This window comes from Schistocerca piceifrons, chromosome 11, assembly GCF_021461385.2.
Source record: "Schistocerca piceifrons isolate TAMUIC-IGC-003096 chromosome 11, iqSchPice1.1, whole genome shotgun sequence".
NCBI lineage: Eukaryota > Metazoa > Arthropoda > Insecta > Orthoptera > Acrididae > Schistocerca > Schistocerca piceifrons.
Genome location: NC_060148.1, coordinates 169,316,761 through 169,332,429, shown reverse-complemented (window position 1 = coordinate 169,332,429; position 15,669 = coordinate 169,316,761). Strand labels below are relative to the sequence as shown.

General features: G+C 42.3%; 1 protein-coding gene across 1 annotated transcript in view; it reads left to right on the top strand.

The window, feature by feature from the left end:
• Positions 1-14,700, top strand: part of LOC124719867 — a 146,159-nt gene extending 131,459 nt beyond the window's left edge. The window contains exon 10 of the mRNA XM_047245050.1: positions 11,892-14,700. The gene's annotated coding sequence lies outside the window, so the exon portion shown is untranslated. The remainder of the gene's footprint in view (positions 1-11,891) is intronic.
• The last annotated feature ends 969 nt before the right edge of the window (positions 14,701-15,669 follow it).

Genomic DNA, 15,669 nt, shown 5'->3' with positions numbered 1-15,669 from the left:
TGGAAAGAATACATTGAAAGCCTATATGAGGCTTTGTCTGATGAGATAGAAGAAGAAACAGGAGTTGATTTAGAAGCGATATGGGATCCAGTATTAGAATCAGAATTTAAAAGAGCTTTTGAAGACTTAAGCTCAAATAAGGCAGAAGGGATAAATAACATTCCATCAGAATTTCTAAAATAATTGGTGGAAGTGGCAACAAAATGACTATTCATGTTGGTGTGTAAAATGTATGAGTCTGGCAGCATACCATCTGACTTTCAGAAAAATATCATCCACACAATTCCGAAGACTGCGAGACTGACAAGTGCGAGAATTATTGCACAATCATCTTAACAGCTCATGCATTCAAGTTGATGACAAGAATAATGTACAGAACAATGGGAAAGAAAATTGAGGATGCACTAGATGACGTTCAGTTTGGCTTTAGAAAAGGTAAAGGCACCAGAGAGGCAATTCTGACGTTGTGTTCGATAATGGAAGCAAGACTAAAGAAAAATTAAGACACATTCACAGGATTAGTGGACCTGGAAAAACTGTTCGACAATGTAAAATGGTGCAAGATGTTCGAAATTCTGAGAAAAATACGAGTGAGCTATGGGGAGAGATGGGTAATATAAAATATGTACAGGAGCCAAGACGGAATAATAAGAGTGGATGACCAAGAACGAAGTGCTCGGACTAAAAAGGTTGTAAGACAGGGATATAGCCTTTTACCCCTACTAGTCAATCTGTACATTGAAGAAGCAATGATGGAAACAAAAGAAAGGTTTGGGAGTGGAATTAGAATTCAAGGTGAAAGTATATCAGTGATATGATTTGCTGACGACAATGCTTTCCTGAGAGAAAGTGAAGAAGAATTATATGATCTGCTGAATGGAATGAACAATCTAATGAGTACAGAATGTGGGTTGAGAGTAAATCAAAGAAAGATGAAAGTAATGAGAAGTAGCAGAAATGAGAAAAGAGAGAAACTTAACATCATGTTTGATAGTCACGATGCAGATGTTGTTGTTGTTGTTGTTGTTGTTGTACTAGGCTGGGCTACAAGTTGATATTGTTGTTGTTGTGGTCTTCAGTCCTGAGGCTGGTTCGATGCAGCTCTCCATGCTGCTTACTCTATCCTGTGCAAGCTTCTTCATCTCCCAGTACCTACTGCAACCTACATCCTTCTGAATCTGCCTGGTGTATTCATCTCTTGGTCTCCCTCTACGATTTTTACCCTCCACGCTTCCCTCCAATGCTAAATTGGTGATCCCTTGATGCCTCGGAACATGTCCTACCAATCGATCCCTTCTTCTAGTCAAGTCGTGCCACAAACTTCTCTTCTCCCCAATCCTCCTCAATACCTCCTCATTAGTTATGTGATCTACCCATCTAATCTTCAGCATTCTTCTGTAGCACCACATTTCGGAAGCTTCTATTCTCTTCTTGTCCAAACTATTTATCGCCCATGTTTCACTTCCATACATGGCTACACTCCATACAAATACTTTCAGAAACGACTTCCTGACACTTAAATCTACATCTATACTCTGCAAGCCACCTGACGGTGTGTGGCCGAGGGTACCCTGAGTACCTCTATCGGTTCTCCCTTCTATTCCAGTCTCGTATGTTAACAAATTTCTCTTCTTCAGAAATGCTTTCCTTGCCATTACCACTCTACATTTTATATCCTCTCTACTTCAACCATCATCAGTTATTTTGCTCCCCAAATAGCAAAACTCCTTTACTACTTTAAGTGTCTCATTTCCTAATCTAATACCCTCAGCATCTCCTGACTTAATTCGACTACATTCCATTATCCTCGTTTTGCTTTTGTTGATGTTCATCTTATATCCCCCTTTCAAGACGCTATCCATTCTGTTCAACTGCTCTTCCAAGTCCTTTGCTGTCTCTGAAAGAATTACAATGTCATCGGCGAACCAAAAAGTTTTTATTTCTTCTCCATGGATTTTAATACCTACTCCGAATTTTTCTTTCGTTTTCTTCAATGCTTGCTCAATATACAGATTGAATAACATCGGGGAGAGGCTACAACCCTGTCTCACTCCTTTCCCAACCACTGCTTCCCTTTCATGCCCCTCAACTCTTATAACTGCCATTTGGTTTTTGTACAATTTATAAATAGCTATTCGTTCCCTGTATTTTACCCCTGCCACCTTCACAATCTGAAAGAGAGTATTCCAGTCAACATTGTCAAAAGCTTTCTCTAAGTCTACAAATGCTAGAAACGTAGGTTTGCCTTTCCTTAATCTAGCTTCTGAAATAAGTCATAAGGTCAGTATTGCGTCACGTGTTCCAACATTTCTATGGAATCCAAACTAATCTTCCCCGAGGTCGGCTTCTACTAGTTTTTCCATTCGTCTGTAAAGAATTCATGTTAGTATTTTGCAGCCATGACTTTTTAAACTGATGGTTCGGTAATTTTCACATCTGTCAACACCTGCTTTCTTTGGGATTGGAATTATTATATTCTTCTCGAAGTCTGAGGGTATTTCGCCTGTCTCATACATCTTGCTCACCCCCACCCCACCCCCACCCCCCTCCCCACCTCCGCCTCTTTCCTTCCCTTTCTCCCCGTCTGGGAGTATGTTTTGTGCCTATGTCTGGAGACGGACACTCGAAAATGTAACACATTCTTTGCTTTCTCTCTTTGCAAGCCTTCGTCCTTCTCTTTTCCTTACCTCTTCTCTTTGCCCTTTTCTCCGCTGCGGCGTTTGAGACCTCTCTTCTTTCCTTTCCCTTTGTTTTTCCCCTTACTCTTTTTTCCTCCCTGTGCGTGTCTGAAGGCCGATCCACGCATTTCCATGTGTAGCCGGTGACGGGGTAACGCGTAATTCCCCGCCACGGGTAGACAGGTAGGACACGTACGTACCCCCTGGTAACGGCCAGCCCCAGGGAGGGGTGATTACCCGAGCTTGATACCTTCCGAAAGTGCCGATTGGTCCCTCCGTCCGTTTCTCGGGAGGTGTGACCTGAGGTGTGAACAATCACCTAAGGCGGGAGTGCCCTCAGAGAGGGCCCCCACATGGAAGGAGCGCCATCAGAGACGCCGGTAATCGTGGGGATACTTTCGCAATGGTTTCCTCATCTTCTACTATGTCTGCTCACAAGCGTAAGTTTAATGAGTCTCAGCCACAGACAGTCCTTCCATCGTTGCCACAGTTCCTTGTTGTTTCTCGGTCTGACGAAGGTCACGACTTCTCCACCGTCAACCCTTTCATTATTCAGAAAGGTGTCGACGCAATTGCAGGTCCTGTAAAGTCTTGTTCCAGATTACGGAATGGCACCCTGTTGTTAGAAACAGTCAGTGCCCTCCAGGCACAAAAATTGCTGCGAACTTCACTGCTACACACCTTCCCTGGCCGGGTTGACGCACACCACACTTTAAATTCCTCACGTGGGGTCGTTTATACACACTCCCTCGACGGATTGTCCGACGAGGAAATTGAACACTAACTGTCTGACCAGGGCGTAACGGCTGTTCATAAGAGTCGTGAAAAGGGTTGACACGAACATCATTCCAACCCGCACTGTCTTCTTGACATTTGACAAAGTTCAACTCCCATCGAAAATCAAAGCAGGCTATGAGATAATTTCCGTTCGCCCTTACGTCCCAAACCCTACGCGTTGCTATCGGTGTCAGCGGTTCAATCACACCAGCCAGTCCTGTTCCAATCTGGCCAAATGTGTTACGTGTGGCAAGGATGCCCATGAGGGTGCTTGTCCACCTCCATCCCCTCGTTGCATCAACTGTATGGGTGACCATGCTGCTTCCTCTAGAGATTGCCCCATTTTTAAGGACGAAAAGCTCATTCAGGAAGTCAGAGTGAAGGAAAAGGTGCCGACCTTTGCTGCTTGAAAATTATTCGCCAGTTGAAAGCCCACTGTGCCTCAGACAGGAAACTACAGTACTGTCCTTGCCTCTCCTCAGACTACAAAGGAGTCGGCCACGCAGACTTGTGACCTCACCTTTAGTGCCACGGTCGTCAGATCGGCCAGTGCAAAGATCGCCCATTCAACCTCCCCACTTTCGCCTGCTCACTCTATGGCCCACCCTTCATCGGGTTCTGCTAAATCTCGAGCCCAAAAGTCAGACACCAAGATTTCCAAAAAAGAGCATACTCGTGACAATTTTTTTACATACCCCAACTTCACAACCATTGGTTCCTCCTTCATCTAAACATCATGTTTCCAAGAAGGCTAATAAGAAACCCAGTTCTTCTCCTTCTCCGCCAAGGCGTGTCTCATCTACAACACCACCTGGTGGTAACCACCTTCGGCTGTCTTCTGTGTCGCCGAGGCGCACTGCTGGCGGCCGATCATCTGGCCGATCGCTGGTGGCAGGAGCTGCTCCAGAACAACCTATGGATCAGGATCTTCTGCCTTCGGCTGAATGCGGTTCCATGCTGTCGGTCACAAGCTCTGAGCAGTCATTGAGTTGACGGCAGCCTTGGTTACATTCCTCCATTTTGTGTTCACTCTATGTCCATTATCCACTGGAATATCTGCGGCATTCGAGCCAATCGAGATGAATTGTCGATCCTCTTTCGATCCTACTCGCCGGTCATCTTCTGTCTTCAGGAAACAAAGCTGTGTCCCCACGACCGCTTTGTTCTCCCCCATTTTCAGTCTGTCCGATTTGATCTCCCCTCTGTTGAAGGCACTCCAGCACATGGAGGACTCATCATTCTTCTCCATGATACTCTCCATTATCACCCAATTCCCTTAAACACTTCCTTCCAAGCTGTCGCTGTCCGTCTTTCCCTTTCTGGATACACCTTCTCTCTTTGTACTGTATACATTCCATTGTCCACACCAATGGCACGAGCTGATCTCCTTCATCTTCTTGGTGAGCTTCCACCCCCCTATTTGCTGGTTGTGGACTTCAATGCCTGCCACCCGCTTTGGGGATCTCCACATCCTTCTCCGCATGGCTCACGTTTGCTAGACGTCTTCCACCAAGCGGATCTTGTTTGCCTCAACACTGGGGACCCTACTTTTTTGTCTGCCTCCACGACAAATTTTTCTCATTTGGACCTTTCGGTCGGTACTGTTCCACTAGCGCGGCACTTCGAATGGTTCGCCCTTGATGATACACACTCGAGTGACCACTTTCCATGTGTCCTTAGACTGCAGCCTCAACTGCTATATATGCACCCGCGACGCTGGAAGTTTGCCCAAGCCGATTGGACACTTCTTTCTTCTCTAGTGACATTCGATGACCGTCACTTTCCTAGCGTCGACGATGAGGTCACACATATTACAGACGTTATTCTTACAGCTGCGGAACGTTCAATACCACGCACCTCCGAATTGCCCCGGCGCCCCCCAGTTCCTTGGTGGAACGAGGCGTGCCGTGACGCAATACGTGAGCGGCGACATGCTCTTCGCGTTTTCCGCCACCATCCTACTTTGGCGAACTGTATCCACTATAAGCAGTTCCGTGCACGATGCCGTCACGTCCTCCGCGATAGCAAGAAGGCAAGTTGGAAATTCTTTATTAGGTCATTTAACACCTTCACTCCCTCCTCGGAAGTTTGGAGTCGGCTTCGACGGTTATCAGGCGCGCCTAATTTCTCCCCGGTCTCTGGGCTCACTGTCGCGCATGATACGTTAGTGGACCCCGTCGCAATTTCTAACTCATTGGGTCAACACTTTGCTGAAATTTCGAGCTCTTCAAATTACCCGCCAGCCTTTCTGCCGAAGAAACGTGCAGCGGAAGTGCAACCTCTTGCTTTCTCCTCTCAAAATCGCAAAAGCTATAATACTGTTTTCTCCATGCGGGAACTCCAACATGCACTCTCTCCTTCTCGCTCCTCCGCCCCAGGACCGGATGGTATCCACATCCAAATGTTGCTGCATTTATCAACCCATAGTCTGCGTTACCTTCTTCGCCTTTATAATCGAATTTGGACCGACAGTACTTTTCGCAGACGATGGCGGAAAGCTATCGTCGTTCCTGTTCCGAAACCTGGAAAGGACAAACATCTCCCCTCTAGCTATAGCCCCTATTTCTCTCACGAGTAGTGTATGTAAGGTTTTGGAGCGTATGGTGAATTGTCGTTTAGCTTGATGGCTGGAGTCCCGCAGTCTTTTTAACACCTGCCCAATGCGGTTTTCGAAAGCATTGTTCTGCAGTTGACCATCATGTTGCTCTCTCCACTTATATCATGAACAATTTTCTCCAGAAACGCCAAACAGTAGCAATATTTTTTGATCTGGAGAGAGCATACGATACCTGTTGGAGGACAGGCATCCTCCGCACACTGTTCTCTTGGGGCTTTCGAGTTCGGCTGCCCCTTTTTCTTCGCAAATTTATGGCAGAGCGCACATTTATGCGCACATTTAGAGTGCGGGTGAACACTACTCTCTCCCGTACTCTCTCCCAAGAAAATGGGGTATCCCAGGGCTCCGTGCTAAGTGTTGTACTGTTTGCCATTGCCATAAATCCAATTATGGACTTTCTCCTTCCCAATGTCTTGGGCTCCCTCTTTGTGGACGATTTTGCGATCTACTACAGCTCAACGGACCAGCCTTCTTAAACGAAGTCTTCAAGGATGTCTCGATCGCCTCCACTCTTGGAGCACCGTAACAGGCTTCCGCTTTTCTCCCAGTAAGACCGTTTGTGTTAATTTTTGGTGTCGTACGGAGTTTCTTCCACCTTCCTTACATCTAGGGCCTGTCAACCTTCCGTTTTCAGACGTCGCTAAATTCTTGGGTCTTATGTTTGACAGAAAACTGTGCTGGTCCTCCCACGTTTCCAATCTTTCGGCTCGCTGTCTGCGATCCCTCAACACCCTCCGTGTCCTGAATGGTACCTCCTGGGGAGCGGACCGAGTGGTCCTTCTCTGCCTCCATCACGCCTTAGTGCGCTCGAAATTGGACTATGGAAGCATAGTTTTCTCCTCTGCTCGGCTGTCTATTCTTCGGCGTCTCGACTATCCACCACCGTGGATTACGTTCAGTGTCTCTTTTTACACCAGCCCTGTGGAAAGCCTTTATGCTGAGACTGCTGAACCTCCGCTGTCCAATCGGCGAGCAGTCCTTCTGAGTCGTTATGCTAGCCATCTGTCTTCCATGCCTGCTAATCCGGCCCGTGACATTTTTTTCGATGCCTCCTTGGATTTAGGGTATGCAGGCTGCCTTTCCTCCCTACTACCACCAGGAGTCCGCTTCCGTCGACTGCTCCATTCTCTTTCCTTCTGCTTTCCTAAAACCTTCTTGACAACCTGGGGTACAGCTCTGCCTTGGCTCCGTCCCCGGACCTGCCTGCTCCGTGACCTTTGTCAGTTTCCCAAGGATGGTACCCCTTCACTTGTTTATCGTCGGGCATTTGCTGCTCTACGTGCACAAATGAAGGAAGCCACATTTATTTACACTGATGGCTCGAAAACATCGTTAGGTGTAGGGAGTGCCTATATTGTTGGCGACACCCCAAATCGATTTCGGCTTCCCGACCAGTGTTCGGTTGATACTGTGGAGCTTTACACTGTTCTCCAGGCTGTCCAATACATCCGCACCATTACGGATACAGTATGTTATCTGTTCAGATTCTCTCAGCTCTCTCCTCAAGTCTCCAAGCTCTCTACCCTGTCCACCCTCTGGTCCACCGGATTCAGGACTGCCTACGCTTGCTCCACTTGGGGGGCGTCTGTGTGGCATTCCTCTGGATCCCAGGACACGTTGGTATCTGTGGAAATGAGGCGGCCGATATAGTGGCCAAGGCTGCAGTCTCTCCAGCTATTCGCACGATTCCCTTCGCCGATCTACGGAGTGTTTTATGTCGTCGTGTTACTCTCTTATGGCACGCACATTGGTCGACACTTTCCAATAATAAATTGCGGGACGTGAAAGCTCTTCCCTGTGCTTGGACCTCTTCCTCCCACACGCGGCTTCGGGAGGAGGTAATTTGAACTAGACTCCGGTCAGGGCACTGTTTTTTTAGCCATCGACATCTTTTAAGTGGTGATCCTCCCCCACTCTGTCCCCACTGCTCTCAGCTGTGAACGGTAAGACACCTTTTACTTGAGTGCCCCTATTTTACTCCGTTACCCGTCCATCTACAGCTGTCGCCTGATATATCTTCCATTTTAGCAGATGACATGCACTCAGCCGATCGCGTTCTCGAGTTTATTACTGCCATTGAGATGACGTCAGTCATTTGAAACTCTTTTTGGGGACAACCAACCCCCCTTCTATAGTGGTTTTTTAAGCTTTCCTTCTATTTTTAGTTTCTCCAGTTTTTTGAGTTTCGTTCCCATTTCTGCCTTTTCCTAAGTCACAGACTGGGCGCTAATGACCGTAGCAGTTTCGGGCCCTAAAACCATCACACACACACAAAAATAATAATAATAATAATAATAATCTTGCTCACCAGATGGTAGAGTTTTGTCATGACTGGCTCTCCCAAAGCTGTCAGTAGTTCTAATGGAATGTCATCTACTCCCGGGGCCTTGTTTCGACTCAGGTCTTTCAGTGCTCTGTCAAACTCTTCATGCTGTATCGTATCTCCTATTTCATCTTCGTCTACATTTCCATAATATAGCCCTCAAGTACATCGCCCTTGTATAGACCCTCTATATACTCCTTCCATCTTTCTGCTTTCCCTTCTTTGCTTAGAACTGGGTTTCCATCTGAGCTCTCGATATTCATGCAAGTGGTTCTGTTTTCTCCAAAGGTCTCTTTAATTTTCCTGTAGGCAGTATCTATCTTACCCCTAGTGAGATAAGCCTCTACATCCTTACATTTGTCCTCTAGCCATCCCTGCTTAGCCATTTTGCACTTCCTGTCGATCTCATTTTTGAGACGTTTGTATTCATTTACTGCATTTTTATATTTTCTCCTTTCATCAGTTAAATGCAATATTTCTTCTGTTACCCAAGGATTTCTACTAGCCCTCATCTTTTTACCTACTTGATCCTCTGCTGCCTTCACTGCTTCATCCCTCAAAGCTACCCATCCTTCTTCTACTGTATTTCTTTCCCCCATTACTGTCAATTGTTCCCTTATGCTCTCCCTGAAACTCTGTAAAACCTCTGGTTTAGTCAGTTTATCCAGGTCCCATCTTAAATTCCCACCTTTTTGCATTTTCTTCAGTTTTAATCTACAGTTCATAACCAATAGATTGTGGTCAGAGTCCACATCTGCCCCTGGAAATGTCTTACAATTTAAAACCTAGTTCCTAAATCTCTGTATCACCATTATATAATCTATCTGAAGCCTGTCAGTATCTCCCGGCTTCTTCCATGTATACAACCTTCTTTCATGAAAGATGTAGATGAAGTTAAGGAATTCTGATACGTAGCAGTAAAATAACCAGTGACGGACGGAATAAGGAGGACATCAAAAGCAGACTAGCAATTGCAAAAAGGGCATTCCTGGCCAAGAGAAGTCTATCACATATCGGCCTTAATTTGAGGAAGAAATTTCTGATAATGTACGTCTGGAGTACAGCATTGTATGGCAGTGAAACATGGGCTATGGGTAAACCGGAACAGAAGAGCATGGAAGCATTTGAGATGTAGTGCTACAGACGAATGTGGAAAATTAGGTGGACTGATAAAGTAAGGAATGAGGAGGTTCTGCGCATAATCAGAGAGGAAAGGCACATGTGGAAAACACTTATAAGGAGGAGGGAAAGAATGGAAGGACATCTGTTAAGACATCATGGAGTGACTTCCATGGTACTAGAGGGAGCTGTAGAAGGCAAAAACTGTAGAGGAAGACAGAGATTGGAATATATCCAGCAAATAATTGAAGATGTAGGTTGCAAGTGCTACTCTGAGATGGAGAGGTTGGCACAGGAGAGGAATTCATGGTGGGCCACATCAAACCAGTCAGAAGACCGATGACAACAACAAAAAATCCAGGAGTATAAACTTCGCTCTTAAAAGCAAGAATTCTGGTTTGTAGGCATTTCCAATACAGATCAGTTTTGTCTGTACTGTAAATTGTCTTCCTCTACAAATTCCTGAACCTCTTGCCAGGAGTAGTCAGGTGGCGCAACATTTGAACTAATCCACTCTCCTTGTCCAAAAGTTATATGAAACTGATTAGCCATCCAAATGAGACATTAAGTTCTCTGTCAAAGCCTAGTACGCTATGGAAAAATTTAACTTTTTCGACATTTATTGTGCCCAAAAGCAAAGATACCTTTTCCTCATTTTTGGTTAAACCACTGCAAAAGAGCAGCACCTAATTTATCAAATGTAGGTCTCATTGTACATTTTCTTGCAGATGGTCAACAACTAGAATCACACTTCCTACAAAATCTTATATTTTTTTCCTTATTCTTTTTAATGACCCAGTACCATAGTCAGCACCGAGTTTTCTGACAATTTCCCCCTTCTCACGTCTTTCAATTAATTCTAATTTTTTTTCCAATGTCAACACATTTATATAGCTTCTCAGTCATCTCTTTAGTATGTTTTGTTGACATACACCGACTAACATAACAAAACTGAGTGTTTTCAATTTCCACGGAACAGCCTGGCTAACAGCAATAGAAACAGTATTCTGTTGTCACACACCAGTTGGTTAAAGTAAACAATCGAAAAGGCACTTATGGTCACATGGGAGGTTTTTTGTTGCTGTTTGCTGGATAAAAATATTGCTACTTTTTTGCAGGGATAAGCTGCACATGAATAATTGGAAATCTCTATACGTCTTTTCTCAGATGTTCCAGAGGAGCAAAAAGATGACTTCCTAGATATAACAGTGGATTCTTGTCCAAATTTTCATAGCCAAATGAAGAGTGAGAAATGGAGAAATAGAGTATCTAATTGACAAGTGTGTGGTCTAGCTAGCCAAAAAACTATTTAATTGCTTGAAAGTAATCTGGATAATTAAGAAAAACTTAGTGATTGGAGGAAAAGTCAAAATGTTTCACTAACAGGCGCTGCTAGCTATGTGATTGAAGTGTCAAAAAATATGAAAGCACGGCATAAATTCTCTTGATCTGTATACTCTCAGGAGTTGTTATAGTAGTAGTAATACTAATAATAATAATAACATACCAAACAATATTTAAATATATTATATTTCATGCTTTTTGAACAAAACTTCAAAATAAAAATAAAAATTCTGTCTTAAAGCAAGAAATAAAATAGGCTACAGAAACATTTGATGCGCCTTTGTACGATGCTCAAAATTGTGTATAGCAAATGAGAATCCTAGAATTTTAATGAGTACTAGAGGATATTCACCTGGTGTATTTTCACTCATTGGTGTTCTTATATCAAAAATTTATTAGCATCATGGCTTCTGTACATTATTCTAAGTCATGTCTAATATTTCTCTAGTCTATTTTACTTAGTATGTTTGCCAAATCATTTCAGGAAGCATTTGAACATTTTTACCAACTTTTTTTTAATTCCGTTACTAATTAACCTTGAATTTGAGTACCTCCAATTTTCCATGCAAGTTTCTGCCTCGTCTTTTCTCTTCTTCCTTAAAGCCTCTAACTTGATCGTTACCAATAATTCAATGTTACTCCAACTCTTTCCTTTCACTGTTCTTCAAACCTTTGGTCAAATTACACACTGTGTTTCCTTTTAGGAAAGGACTGTTTCATGTATCCTACCATCCTTTCCTCCTGATGAAGCAATGTTTGTTTCAATCCTGGCGAGTTTGTGATGATTTTTAACTACTAATCCATCACATTTTGTGTAACTGTCAACATAGTTACAGTTTCCTGTTTGCTGCTTTTGTTTTTGACATAAATGTTTAATTATTGTAGGCACAGCAGTTTCCCAAATTGTGAACATGCTACTTCTGTGTTGCTACTGTTGGGGAGCTGCACAATTGATGTACTCCTCCGAACAGTTGCACATCTCAGGTGCTCCTTTGCCAAGGACTATAAATTTAGAACTGATATTTTGTTACAGGGAGCGATACTTCAGTAGTTGAGTGGAAGAGCGAGGCAGCTAACAATGAAGTATTTCTCAACTGGAGGACCCTAGAAATTGGAGCAGTTACATATTCCGCAAAGGGAAATTGCGGGCGTTGATTTATTAACAGTTTCTGGTGCTGGTAATAGCTTTGTGTCTGCTACCTGTGTGCATTTCCTAACGTGCTCCGCAATAAAATGCCTTGTAACCCCTTAGCTAAAAAAATATCTCTCTCTCTCTCTCTCTCTCTCACACACACACACACACACACACACACACACACACACACACACACACACACACACAGCTGTAGAAATGACCATCAAACTTGATAACTGGTGCTGATTAATTAAAACCAAATGACATTTTGTGTCTGGGCATTTACATCGAGTTGACAGTGGATTTGTGTCAATGTTCTAATGTGCATGCTCCTATTCCATTCTTTACAGTCAGTCTTCAACATTTGCTGACCATGAAACAATGTATGTCAGGATTTTTGAAGAGGAATGTAGGCGGGATGTAACATTTAACCTACATGCGTACAGATGGGATTATGTAGGCCATTAAGCGAATTTTGAAATAAGTTTTGAGGCCGGTGGTTTTAACATTGAGTGCCAGTATCGTCACCTTAGCGTTTGATACAAAACTTGCTGTGCATGCGTGATACTTGGTTTAATATACTACCAGTGGTCATTTTTCGTTCTCAAAATTAAAACACACTATCCTGAAGCCTTGTAAGAACATTACTGTTTCCAACTATTGCTGTGACAGAGGTAGAAAATGCTTTAACAGGGCATTTGGAATCTTAATTTTATAATATTTATACTATCACTGGTGTTGGGAAAGAGTAAAGATTATCTTCTGTCTCGATCTCTCTAATTTTCTTTGATCCCAAATGTAACCATCCAGTGACTATAAAATTTGAATAAATGCTTCAGAGTTTCTCGCTGCATCAGATTTATCAGGCTCGAGCTTTTGACGACTTAGCTGTCGCCATCAGGAGATATTTACGTGGGCCGCAGGTACTTCAGTTGGCCAATTTGTCACGGAGATACATCACAGAACTCCCCTTTGCTAAAAGATATTACATCAAAGTCTGTGACTGAAGAGCAATGGTAATTTCATTAGATAGTGGATGACTCACTTACCCCTCTGTTATATCCGTGATATAATTTGGCCAACTTAAATACCTAATGGCCTACTGAAATATTTCCTGTCAGTGACAATGGAGAAAGTCACCAAAAGCTTGAGACTTATAATTCTGACACTACAAGTACTCTGTAAAACACTAATTCAAGAATTTTACTATGAAAAACTACATTTAGCTATAAAACTTCTGCATGCAGTCTGATAGCCATTGAAAATTAATGCCAGCAGGGAAGATGTCCCACTGTTAAAAAAAAGAGAAGATAATTATTGGTCAGTTGCAACAAGAGGTTTTGGAGACAGTATGATAAGAACTTTCCTGACCAAGATTTGTGCTGTAGTCCATGTATTTTGCTTCTTGGCAGTTTAGTTTTCTTATTACTCTCCCAAAAATACTTGTGGCATAGCTGAAAATACTGGCACTGCTGGTGCTTGTGAAAATCTCATTTTACTGAAGTAGTTTGTCTTTTTATAGCTTTTCAAATGCACAGCATATGGTGGGGGCTAGTACAGAAATTGCTTGGAAAAGTTTAAAGTATTAGTTTTTTTTTTCACATGTACATTTATTTCACATTTGGATTCATTTGTTAATTTTCCTATATTTGAAACCTCGATGGTTCCTCTTATTCCCTACGACACAATGAATTTTAGATTTACTGAGTTGAAACACATCAGAGAAGCATCTGGGTTCTCTATCATATCTGTATGATTACTTGACCACTCTCTTGGAAACCTACGTACACTAAAGCCGCACTTTTTGGAAATTTCTTCGAGTGAAGTGAGTAAAATAGATATTAAACCTATGAATATCGTGTTGTTACTTAATGCAGAAATGAAGCCCTGTTTGTTAAAATTTGTTGGGAAACTCATTTGTAATTCTAGAAACATTAAATTTAATTTAATTTGATGACAAGGTTCTGAGCAGGCATAAAGTTTACAGTTTGTCTGTGTGTGCCTTTCTCACACTTAAATTGGTTCAATTTAACAGCAGCATGCTTCCTTGTATATTAAGTGCTGTATAAAAATGAAAGATATTGGTATTTTAATAAAAGCTACTAGCAGAAGCTAGATAAAGTTTTCATATAGTCATCGCTCTCTATTTTGTGTAACATTCTTTGCTCAAAATCAAATTTCAGTACACTAATATTGAACTATTCGCTAAATGTGAAGTGGTTGTGTTACCATCAGGAAGACACTACATAACATTTTGTAATTGCGATCTTTTTGTACTTATATACATGCTCTAAGCATTATTTAATTTACCATCTCTTACATATATTCTATGTTTGCAAACATTTTAAAAACTTTCAACATTGTCCTTATTAAAAAATTGTTGGAAAAGACAGTGTGCCAATTTCCGTTTCTGTAGTGTTTTATCATGTGCATTTTGCAAAATTTACCCTTAGTAATTCTGTTTGTAAATGATCTTAGTTTTAACAGTAGCAGTTGTTGCTGTAGAAGCTTCTCTTGAATTACTGTGATTTAATTCATATACTGGAGCAATAACTAATTGAACTTGTGAGACTGTGATATGTTTATATGTACTTTTGTGAAGCTCAGAATGTGTGTGATAAAATTTGAAAATTGAAGAGGGCTTTTGCTCCTATTTTTTGCCTGATGTACAATTAAAGACAAATACATTTAAATTAGTTTCTGTAAATCCTGTCCTTTTTTCCCCTTTTTTCAAACTTTCATAAACTGTTGGAGCAGAAAAAGACTGCAACATCAGGAAAGGTGTCACAGACTATGTACACGGAATGCAAAAATGGTTAAAACTGTACACATGGACTCAAGAATAGCTTCAGTGAAAAGGATTACATCACCTGAGAGTTTTTGGAAATCAAATATGTGATTTCGATCCATTGCGGGTATCCGTGAGAAGGAAAGCCCTCGCTAACTGGAATAGTGACTGACTTCGGAGTGTGTCGGTTCATTTTTTCTTACTTTGTTGATAAAATGTTAGTTGATGCTGTTTTTATAACAAAATACATTTCATTGTGATAAAGGAGAAAAAGTGATCAGTTTATATGCATACGAACACTGATGGCACATGTTTGATAGTTGGAACAGATTGTAAAATGCAATAGTCTGCACTGAGAATTAAACAAGTGTTGTCAAAATTCGTAGGCATACACACAGATTACTTTTGTTCCATGTTTTTAGGGAAACTTAATTTTACTTTAAAGAACAAGATGTCCGTTTCGCAGCGGTTTTCATTAATTGTGAGCAGTGCAATTTGAACTGAATGCACTCAGCCACTGTCCCAGTCAGAAAGTGTTATGTTGCTATAGTATATCTACAATGGATCAAAATTTTTGCAAGGGGTCTCGCACTCTGCCGGATACAGATGGAAAATCCAAGTGACTTAGCAGCAGCATTGCACATAGCTACATATTTGCAGGAAGTGGATAGCGCCACTAGAAGTCGCAATGACAGGAAAATTTTTTGTCTTCCAGAGTGTGTTACCATTGTGGAAAGCAAGGTCATTTTAAGGGACAATGTCGGGAACCGCAGTGTTTTAACCGTCAGTAAACAGAGCATAAGGCACGGCAGTGTAATGCCAAGAAACGGGTTAATGATACAGCAGGTGAAAAACTGTTAAACAAAAAAGGGAGTGTTCCTGCCGTCG